The sequence below is a fragment of the Phacochoerus africanus genome, chromosome 2, assembly GCF_016906955.1.
Source record: "Phacochoerus africanus isolate WHEZ1 chromosome 2, ROS_Pafr_v1, whole genome shotgun sequence".
In the NCBI taxonomy this organism is placed as follows: Eukaryota; Metazoa; Chordata; class Mammalia; order Artiodactyla; family Suidae; genus Phacochoerus; species Phacochoerus africanus.
In genome coordinates this window covers 182698669-182709582 of record NC_062545.1, presented here as the reverse complement: position 1 = coordinate 182709582, position 10914 = coordinate 182698669, and the positions used below count along the sequence as shown (strand labels likewise).

At 40.3% G+C, this 10914-nt stretch overlaps 1 long non-coding RNA gene across 1 annotated transcript; it reads right to left on the bottom strand.

Annotated features, from left to right (window-relative positions):
* Window positions 1-355: 355 nt before the first annotated feature.
* On the bottom strand, window positions 356-9616 carry LOC125121238 (uncharacterized). Its single transcript, XR_007133411.1, has 3 exons — window positions 9296-9616; window positions 9058-9209; window positions 356-502 (listed from the first exon to the last, which is right to left on the bottom strand). It is a non-coding gene; the product is annotated as an uncharacterized LOC125121238 (long non-coding RNA).
* Window positions 9617-10914: the final 1298 nt, after the last annotated feature.

Below are 10914 nucleotides of genomic sequence, written 5' to 3'. Positions count from 1 at the left end.
CTGCAGAGGTGCAGGTTTGATCCCTGGCTGGGTGCAGTGGGTTAAAGGATCCGGTACTGCCACAGGTGTGGCTTGGATTAAATTCCTGGCCCAGGAACTTCTATGTGCTGCAAGTTCAGCCATTAAAATAAGAGAGAGAGAGATTCTTGGAAGTGCCCTTTTGGTGCAGTGGGTTAAGAGTCTGGCACTGCCAAAGCTGTGGTGAAGGCTGCAACTGTGGCACTGGTTTGATCCCAGGCCCAGGAACTTCCACGTGGTGTGGGTATGGCCAAAAAAAAAGATATTTTCATATATTGATGTTGGGAAATTTTGCAATTAAAACCTCGAAACTATTTGCAAATTCTTTACATTAGTTTCTTACTGCTGCTGTAACAAATTACTGCAAATTTAGTGGCATAAAACAGCATAAATTTATTACTTACAGTTCTGGAGGTTAGAACTCAAAACCAGTCTCACTGAGCTCAAGTCCAGGTGTCAGGAGGGCTGGTTCCTTCTGGAGGTTCTGAGGGGAGAATTAATTTCCTTGATTTTTCAGCTTCTCGAGGCTACTTGCACTCCTTAGGTCATGACTGCTTCCTCGAATCACTCTAATCTCTTGCTTCTATCATCACATCACCTACCTGGCCAGAGCTGCTCCAAGTCTGTGCTCACGACTCTCCAACTCCGTCTTTAGCAGGATTGTCCTTGCTCAAAACCTCCCAACCCCCACCTTTAGCAGATGTAAACAAAAATCTTTAAGTTAAAGGGTCCAGAGATAAGAAAGGAAGCTAATGACAACAACAACAAGAAGACACACATGATGGAACCAGGTTTTTGTTGAACCTGGGACCAAGATGGTGAGAAATCTGACCTCCAATTGACTCTAAATTTCATTACACGTTGATTTTACTACATACATCAGCATATTAAATGACACATCAACTGATGGCCAGTCTGGAATTAAGGACCAAACAATGATAAAAAAGAGGCTGGCACCTTACTGCCTCAGAAAAAGCACTGTCCCTTCCCTGGTAGCCTAAGACTATGCCTCCCCATCTTCAGCCTCGCTCCTCCTCCCTTTGTCTTTAAAATTAAATCCCTCTCACTGAGTGAGTGAGAGAGAAGTTGATCTGTGAACTTGGTTCCCACTTCTCCATTCTTTGGCCACTGAATAAAGCTGTGTTGCTGCTCTTAGCTACAGTTTTACTATTGGCTGCTCAAACCAGAACAGAAACAGAACTCTTCCTTGCCTAGGCAGAGAGCTTGAACTAAGGTGGAGACTGAGCACAGTCCATATGACTTAATTTGGTAACATAAGGTCCCTGTGATTACAAGATCACCTGGAAAATCTAAGCTGCTTTCCCCATTTTGAGATTAGTTACACCTGTGAAGTCCCTTTTATTATGTGAAAATATTCACAGGTTCTAGGGATGAGGGTCTGGACATCTTTGGAATGCTATTATTTAGCAGCCTACCGTACCCTTTGACCCAGAAATTCTGTCTCTAAGAGTTTAATCCAAAGGAAATGTGCACAGGACTTCAATTACAAGAATATTTACATGAGGGACTGACCAATCCTTGATTTGATCCTAGAAAAAGGAATTTTTCCATATCTGTAGCAAAAGCTACAGTGTTTGTACTTTATCTGAACTATTCTAGCCATGGCTCCTCATATTATAATCAGTACTGTCAGTACTTCAAATATTAGTTAATATTACTATTAGAATCCAATAAAGTTTAGGATTTAGATGGAAGCAGTTTTGTGAGGAATGATGTGTTTATGGAGTGAAATAAATGGAGACAGTATAGAAAGTAGGTTGATATTTCTTTTTTTCCCCCTACATTCTCAGTCATTGTAATCCTACATGAAAAATACTGTAAAATTGTCACTGGAAAGACTGATGATATTATAATTAAGAAAATTGTCTTGACTGCCAGATATGATCATTCAGTTCTACTAACTAATCATATATGAGATAATCAGGTCCTGTTTGGCAAGTGCATACATGCTCTAAATTTGGAGGAGACTATTATGAAAATCCAGAACATCAATTTGTTTATAGGCCTAATAGCACTGTGAATTTAACAGTGAAACCCATCAGTGAAATACAATATTTGAATGGTACTATTAAGTTATTTGGAATAGAAATTAAAAAAAAAAAAAAACTTCTCAATAGAAGTTCTAGGAATTCACAGGGCTTCTGAGTAACACATGAATCATAAGGAAGAAATATGTTGTTTTTATGCCTCTTATACTATCCTTTAGCCTTCCTTTTCTACTGGTATCTGGGATATTCCCATCCTTTTTCAACGGCTCATAGTTTTGTTTTGTTTTGTTTTACCATTTTCCATGTCTTCTGACGTGCTGCCTTCACATTCCTTAACTTTCTCATTTACATCACTTACACGTCTACTACAACTACTAGCTAATGTGGTCATACTTGGTAACTATCATTTAAAACTCTTGAAATTCCTCTCTGACCACAACCTCCTGTTCATGCCCTCCAATTTCCTCACTCCACTGAATCTACTCTTTGTCTATGGTATTGTTCGTTCCTCAATCCTGATCAGCATGAGGTAAACAGCATCACTAGCCAAAGGCAGAGGAACTTGATATTTAATGTCCTATTCAGACCTATTTTGACCAAATGCATGATTTAGGTTACTTTTTTTTTTTTTTTTTTTTTTTTTTGCTTTTTAGGGCCACACCCATGGCATATGGAAGTTTCCAGGCTAGGGGTTAAATCAGAGCTACAGCTGATGGCCTATACCACAGCTGCAGCAACTTGGGATCGGCCATGTCTGTGACTTACACCACAGCTCATGGAAACACGGGATCCCTGACCCACTGAGTGTGTACTAACTAGTCAGGTTTGTTTCTGCTGCTCCACAACAGAAACTTCCTAGGTTAAATTTTTAAAGATATCAAGCTCTTTAAAGTAAAAAAATTTAAAGATGTATTGACATGGGGAACCCAAGGCAAAGACTGATTCCTTTAAAAATCCTGATTCCCACAATTGTTTAGGCTTTTCTTTATTAAAGTGTTTTTAATATTTACCAGTCCATTTTCAACTACTCCAAGCCCAAGTTTTAAATTTTGACTAATCTCTTGGTTTGTTGGATTTCATCCTCAAGCAGGTCTTTTCAGAGGGTCACAATGTAGTATACCTCCCAGGTTTTGCCTGTTTCATTGCACGATTAAGTTGCATCTTTTCCTAGGTACTTCATCTCAGAGTCCTCTTAAATCCAATTCCAAACTGGATCGAGTTCTAGCTGTACAGCTCTGATACGGAGACTTAAGCTGATTTCTCTCCTGAGTTAAAGCCACTATTTCAGTAATCTCTATTTTCTTCTTTTTGTTTTGTTTGTTTTTTGTGGGTATGAGAGTTTATTCTCTCATTTTGTTAGAACTTAGCTTTTGGTAACTTACTAGGATAGGATATACGGGAAGCATGCTTTCTGAGTACCTTCATTCCCTAAAATGTCTTTATTCTCCCTCACTTTTGATTGACATTTTGGGTAGATATGGAATTGTAAACTAAAACTGATTTTCCCTCATTTATTAGCAGGCATTGTTCTATTGTCTTACAGCAGTCCTTGATGATCAAAAATCTGATGCCAGTCTGATTCTTATTCTAATTAACACTTATTTTCCCTGGAAGCTTTTAGGATCTTCTCTTTACTCTTGATGTTCTGAAATTTCACAGTATCACACTGAGACATGAATCTTTTTTTCATTAATTTTGTAGGGCACGTGGGAAACTTTCAATTAGGAAATTCCTTTCCTTTATCTTCGAAAAAATATCTTGTATTAATTTTGTTGTTTTGGTTGCATTCATGACATGTGGAAATTTATGGGCCAGGGATGGACTCTGAGCTGTAGCTGCAACCTACAGACTTATACCACAGCTATGGGAACACTGGATCCTTAATCCACCGCCTTGTATTAGTTTTTGATGATTTTCTCTTTCCAGAATTCACATTTTTCACCATATTGGGCATCTTATATAGAGCTTATTTCTCGTATCTTTTCCTTTATATTTCACAACTCTTTTTATTTATTCTGTGTTCTGGAAAATTTGCTAAACCTATTTTCCTAACTTTCTTCTTAATATTTTACTTGGCAACCCCATCTTTAATTTCTAAGAGCTCTATTGCTTTCTAATTTTTGTTTGTTTGTTTTGTTGGGTTTGTTTGTTTTTTGGCCATGCCTGTGGCACAGGAAGTTCCCAGGCCAGGAATTGAACTGGCACCACAGCAGCAACCCGAGCTGCGGCAGTGGCAATACCAGATCCTTAACCCACTGTGCCACAAAAGAACACCTGATTATTTCTTTTTCATCGTATCTATTGTTGTTGACTTATGGATCCAATGTCTTTTCTCAAATATCTCTATTGATGGTCAATAAGTACTTAAAGTACTTATCTTACAGTACTCACCTATCCTCTGAATTATTTATTTTGGGGGGGGTCTCTTTTTCATTTTATCTCATTATCTCTTAACATGGCAAATTTTCCTGAAATCTCTAGTAATCCTGAGTTGTGCACTTATATTTAAGAATGACACATTAAAAATAAACACACACACACATTTGTGAGTCTGTGTGAGGGAATTGGGCCCATTGCCTGGCAGACTTCCCTGTGAGATGGTTGGTGCTTTTATTGCAGGTCATACAAATGTTAGAATGCCAAGACCTTTATTCTAGGGACATTTGATTTCTCCAGAGAAGAACCCTAAGATCCCCTGTTGGGGGGATAGGTGCTTAGCTGCCTGAAATTCTGTAGAGGATGGAGAGTGGAAGTTTGACTTTCTTTTCTTTTCTTTCTTTTTTTTTTTTGTCTTTTCTAGGGCCACACCCAGGCCACAAGGAGGTTCCCAGGCTAGGGGTCTAATCAGAGCTGTAGTCTCCGGCCTACGCCAGAGCCACAGCAATGCAGGATCCGAGCCACGTCTGTGACTTGCACTACAGCTTGCAGCAACACCAGGTCCTTAACCCACTGAGCAAGGCCAGAAATCGAACCCGAAACCTCATTGTTCCTAGTCAGATTCGTTAACCACTGTGCCACAACGGGAACTCCTGACTTTCAATGCCTTTTTCTAGCTCCACATTTCTTTCCTAATTTCCTTAACTGAATCAGGTGCTTGTGAGTCCTAAGTCTCTCTTAGATCTTTGGCTGTATGCTTTCACAAGTAATTTAGGCTGTGGCTTCCTCTGTCACACTTCCTCTGTTCTCTTCACCTCCTTTCCACTTTGCCTCAATTCCATCACTTTCTAGTTGAAATTCATTGATGCCATAGATGGCTCATCTTGTGTTCTCATAATAATTGTGAATCTTTTCCCTTTTATTCTTTTATTATTAACTAAGGGGGGTTTCAGGAGGGAAAGAAGATAAATTTATGTGGTCAGTCTCCATATGGAACAGGACAGTTCCATTTTTTCACTTAAAGCTTTGCATTCTGGCTTTAACTGCAAGTATGCTACTTAAATTGCTTTCTTGAAAATATTTCAAACAAATGTATTTTTCATTTCATTCTTCCTCATAAATATGTTCATCTTGTACCCTAAGGCCAAAGCTTTTTGCCTCAGAGAATAATGGCAGTGGATCCTTCAAGAAAGCAGTCCAAAAGATAGGGAAGCAGTGAAACAGAACAAGTTTCCAAAATACATTAAATGGAAGCAGAGGTTTGGGGGAGTTCCCACTGTGGTGCAACATCTTGGGAGCACTGGGTTGCAGGGTTGATCCTGGCCGGTCACAGTGGGTTAAGGATCTGGCATCCCTGAAGCTGCAGCTTAGGTTGCAACTGCAGCTCGGCTCTGATCCCTGGCCCAGGAACTCCATATGCTGTGAGGTGGCCAAAGAAAGGAAAAAGAGAGAGAGAGGGAGATCTTGGCAGGGAAAAGAAGTCTCAGAAAGAGTACGTACCAGGCTTGAGTGAGTAAGAGATGGTAATGTTAAAAGACTAGTGAAATCCATACAGCTATTGAAGACAGAGAAATGCTTTATCTCTATTTCCATTTGGGACTCTGGAAAATGATTTTTCAGGGGGCCTCTGCATCAGCATGGAGTGTCCAGAGCAAAAAAGAAATAGTGGTGTGTCTTATTAGATGGTGTTTCCGACTATCCCTTAACTCCCATGTAGTGCAGAAGGGATGCAGGTGTTTCCAAAGTAGATACACATCAGCAGACCTGTCTGTCATAATGAGAACCCTTGGTAAATTTTTAATGAGTTCTCAAAAAAAAAAAAAAAAACCCAAAACAAACTTAATAAAAGCCAAGTAAATATTAATCATTGCAAAGATTAGTTAAAAATAAGCTGAATGTGACTAAAGATAAAGTCTAATGTTGGAAGAAAGATAAAGTTTTTAGGGTTAGAGGGGCCAAGAGACAGAAAAGCCTGTAAGAAGAGACAACTAAAGTCAAAGTCTAGCATTGGCAAGAATAGAAGACTCTTTCTTCTGGCTAGCTATCACAGTTTTAGAGGGCCTCTAAATCCAGGCAATAACAGTATACAGGAACCAGAGCTAAGCTTAGTAACACCAAATCTCCTGGCTTGATTCCTTTTGATCAGGCTTGTGATATTAATTTTCTACATTATTTGGGGTTAGGGATGATTCATCAGATACTAGAGAAGTTTGGGGACCCAACTTAGTTGCTAATACTAAGTATTTTCAGAGCTGCATAAACTACATATCCTCTTCTTCATAGGAAACAACTAAAACTTCTGCTTAAAAGGGTACTAAGGAATTTATGCTCCCAGATTTTAAGAGCACAACTTTGGAGGCTTGAAGAGCCCTAGATTGTAGCATAATTATTACTTTTTACTGAGACAGATTAAGCTTATCCTGGTATGTGATCAGGAAGGGTGGGCTGCAGAATAGAAGATCTATTTTTTTTTTTTTTTAAGTTCCATAGGTAGCGCTTCTTTCCATTTGGTTCTTTCTTGGAAAATCCTCTATTAGTTCACCCTTTTAAATTTTACATGCATCTAATAAAAGAAAGTAAAAATAGCATAATAACTTTGGCTCTCTTTGAAAGTAGTAACTTATGCTTTTGTATAATGCTGATCTTTTAAAACTTGCTTTAACAGTTTTTTAATAAAAACACAGCAGTGAAGATAAATATTTTTAAAGAAGAGAAATCCCCTATTGCACTACTAGGATAAATGTTTTTGTTTATTTCTTTCTGCTTATTGGGCACAAACTGTAGGGCTGAAAGACATCTTGGAATCAACTAGTCCAACTTTTTTTTGGCTGCACCTGCGACATGAAGGTTTCCAGGCCAGGAATCAAATCCATGCCCCAGCAGTGACAATGCTGGATCCTTAACAGCTAGGCTACAAGGGAACTCCCTACATTACTGTTCTATTGTTAAGATTTACATACCCATAGAGAGGGATCCTTGGTTTCTCACATACTCAGTATTCAATCTGTGAGCAAATTTTATTGGCTCTGTCTCTAAAATATATCCAAAGTCTTGATCACTTCTTATCATCTTCACTGCTGTTACCCAGGTTCAAAGCTTCTAAGCTCTCTTCTTTTACCCTTGTTCCCATTCAGTCTATTTTCAACACAACATCCAAAGAGATCCTATTTAAGTTAGATCATGTCAATCCTATGCTGAAAGTGAAATTCCTTACAATGACCTACAAGGCCCAAGGTGCAATTGTTACCGCTCTAACTTCATTTCTCCTCCACTGCTACAGCTATAAAGACCTTCTTACATCCCTCCAAACTGCCAAGAACATGGTGACTTGCTGTTCTTTCTGCCCCAAATACTATTTCTCCAGATAGGTGCATTGCCAATTTCCTTTGTCACTTAATTCCAATGCCTCCTTTCCACGAGCCTTCTCTGGTCATTCTATCACACTGTCTAAAATCATGAACCCTCTTTTTCTTGTTTTATTTTCACCTAGCACTTATCACTATATATTGTAGTATGTTTATTTTTCTTCTTTATTGTCTCTCTTTCCCATGAGAGTAGGGATTCTTTGCTTATTGCTATATCCCAAGCATCTAGAACAGTACCTAGCATAGTGAGTGCTCAATAAATATTTGTTGATCATTGACAGAGTTATGGGAGACCTGTGCCAAGGGACCATAACAGTAAGCAGCAATGGAGACAAGAACTTTGACAAAATGTCTTATTTGTTCATGGCAAAAAAAAATTGACCATCTTAACTTTGTATAGAAAAAAATTCCGAGTTCCCGTCGTGGTGCAGTGATTAACGAATCCGACTAGGAACCATGAGGTTGCAGGTTCGGTCCCTGCCCTTGCTCAGTGGGTTAACGATCCGGCGTTGCCGTGAGCTGTGGTGTAGGTCGCAGACACGGCTCGGATCCTGCGTTGCTGTGGCTCTGGCATAGGCTGGCAGCTACAGCTCTGATTAGACCCCTAGCCTGGGAAACTCCATATTAAAAAAAAAAAAAAAAAAAAGTCTTCCAGAAAAAAATTCCTTGCCTTTTGTTAATTGTTTACATTTCTCGTAAGGTATTTCCTATAGCACTTTCCATTGTCAAAGCCTTAATTTGGTCACTACAGGGTGGATCTCATCTTATTTTCTAAATGTTATTCTGTACACTTTGCACCTCTGCTAAGTTATATAAAAGAAAATAAAGTCTATTTTAGATTCAAAATCCGAGGTCTTGACCTTTAGTGCTTAAAATTCTCAAAAAAATCTGACTGGAATAGTTAACTCTGATGAAAGAAATGTTCACATATTGAGATATAGGAAAGTCATTTTAGATTATACATGAGTTAACTTGAATTTTATGCTAAAGTAGCCTGTTTGTGGCCTATCAAACACACATTGTACATCTGCTTTAACTATTAAAGAAAATGGCTCACTGACCAGAAGTAAAGAATGTCCATGTTAGAAGTAACTAAATTTTGACACAATGGCTCTAATGCTGGAGTTGGTGGAATCAATACCCAGCCGCCACCCCTGACCAACTGTTAGCAGCAGCAACTTCCGTGGCCAATCCAACCCGCACTCTACACTGGACACTGGGAGGCAACAATAATCCATTGTTATTCACTATGCTTCTGGCTGTGTTTCCACAGCTGTATGACATCATACCTGATGTTAAGGAGGTGATCACTCAAGGTAGAGGCATTTCCAATGCAGAAGTAAACGAGGCACCGTGGATTCTTGCAGGGATCAGTCTAACAGATGATCTTCGTAATAAAATTTGTTAAATGTGCACTTGCTCTGTCTACCGCAGTAGAATCCTTTGAAACAAAAGAAGCGGTTTAAGGCCATGTTTGCGACCGTTCGCCCTGGGGTCACCGCACCGGTGGTGGATCTCCATACCAACCTCCAACTGAGGGAGGCCTCTTCGTGATTAGCGGGTAGGCGGCTAGATATCATCACACTCAAGAAGCTATTTGAGCTGGCAGACCACCTAACAGTTGGCCCAACGGGAGAAGCGTTTATCGGCCAAAGTTGATTGCAACCTTTGCCGAGATGACTCCCTACATTACCATAAAATCATTCATAGAGGTTGGACTCTTCATGCTGCATTTCCCCCCGAGTTGGAAGTGAGATTACACGATTTGTTGACGCTGAGAAATACTTGATTGATCTACATAGCCAAGGAATATTTCCGTACATTAAGGCTCTTAGGCTTCTAGGGAACGAGATGTTAGCCCCTGTAAATCTTCCTAATCTTTGTAAAGTTAACACAAGGAAACAAAAAGCTGATTCACTTTCAGTGATTATAAATCAACAAAAGGAACAACTGTCCAGGATTTCTGAATATGAGATAGATGCAACACTTGCAAAGCCTCCAACCAAGCGTCCAACGCTAGACACCAATGATGCTGAAGGGTTACGGCTTGTTTTTGAGCTACAGAGCAGGACATAAACCTGGCCATGTACGTTTCAGAGGCTCAACCAAACGACATCAATCAGGCAACTCTTAGCAACACTTGGGCAAGAACAAGGGAACAGCAACAACTACAACATTTAGAAAAAAAAAAGTAACTTTCTGGGAACTGCCAGTGTTGGTTTACCTTCAATGGTAAGACTCACTTACCAGGTGCCAAGGCCATACTGACTCCTGTGTTCCTAGCTGATTTTTTTTTTTTTTGAAACCTTGAAGGAATATATTCCTGACTGGTTTAATGTTCTTCATTACATCAAGCTACAAAACTAAGAAAACCATTTTCTCTGGAGCACCTTCCCAGAGTTATCTGAGAAGCTGTCTTCTGGGTTTATAGTTCTCAGTTTGGCTCAAAGAAAACTATTCTCTACTCGTATTGTAGAATAATTATTATTTCCATGACAACTCTAAGAAGAAATAATGTGGCTAGGAAGTAAGGACAGTGATAATTAAATTATGCTAACATCAAAACTGTCTTAAATAGGAAACAGTAGAAATCACATTTGGCTTTTTCCTCCGTTTTCTCATCAGAAAGATGCACTCCCTGGCACTCAGGAGACAGATTCATATCTGTTTAATTAGTGTTGGACGGTCTAATGCTTTCGCAAAATCAGGGATCTAGATTATTTTTTGGTGCGGCGCTAAGCTAAGGGTGGTGCCCCTTCAACTCTACTGGCGTTCTGTGTGAACACGGACCTGAATTCACCAGCCCAAAAAACTCTAAGAGGGGCGTCCTCTGCCGTGGACGAGGACAGGAATGCGGCTGTCCCGCGCCACCCGCTCCCTCAGGGTCCGGGGAGAAAAATCTGTGGGTAAAAAGGGGCTCCGTTGCAGGAGCGCGCCACGGCCTCCGGCGCTCAGTCTGGCAGGCTTTGTCCTCAGACCTCTAGTGCCCGAGGTACCCGCTTCTCGCCGAGGGGGAAGTGAAGGTGGCTGCAGCTCCAGGGCCGGCCCGCTAGCGGAGAGTTCGGCCAGCGGTTCTGTAGCGCCACCGCTCCCAGGAGCTGGAGTGGGGGTAGGGCAGCGGCGCTCTCGCCGCGTCGAGTTTCCCA